This window comes from Gavialis gangeticus, unplaced genomic scaffold (assembly GCF_001723915.1).
Source record: "Gavialis gangeticus isolate Ggan-Ray unplaced genomic scaffold, GavGan_comp1, whole genome shotgun sequence".
NCBI classification, from domain to species: domain Eukaryota; kingdom Metazoa; phylum Chordata; order Crocodylia; family Gavialidae; genus Gavialis; species Gavialis gangeticus.
The window spans coordinates 85131649-85132037 of record NW_017729031.1 but is presented as its reverse complement, the minus strand read 5'-3'; positions in this window follow the sequence as shown (position 1 = coordinate 85132037).

The window sequence follows — 389 nt, the reverse complement described above, 5'->3', positions numbered from 1 at the left end:
GTGCTTCGAGGCGGGCTTCAGCTTCCTCAGCCATGACCGGCACATCACGACGAGAAACATGCTTGGATGGGATGGGCTCCACCTTTCCCCTAAAGGTAAGCATGTGTTCTCTTCTAGGTTGGCGGACCTCCTCTGGCGGGCTTTAAACTAGGCTCGCCGGGGGAAGGGGAAGATGAGGGCGGAGGAATCATCGGACTGCCAGACCAAACATCACCCACAACTACAGCCCAGCCCAGACCAACGAGCAAAACGAATAAGCAGGTAAGTGATAGGGGCCAGGGCAACACTGGGACTAGGGGGTCAGTACACACAACCATAGGAGGCCTCAAATGCCTCTACACAAATGTTCCTAGTATGGGAAACAAGCAGGAGGAACTCACCCTCCTGCT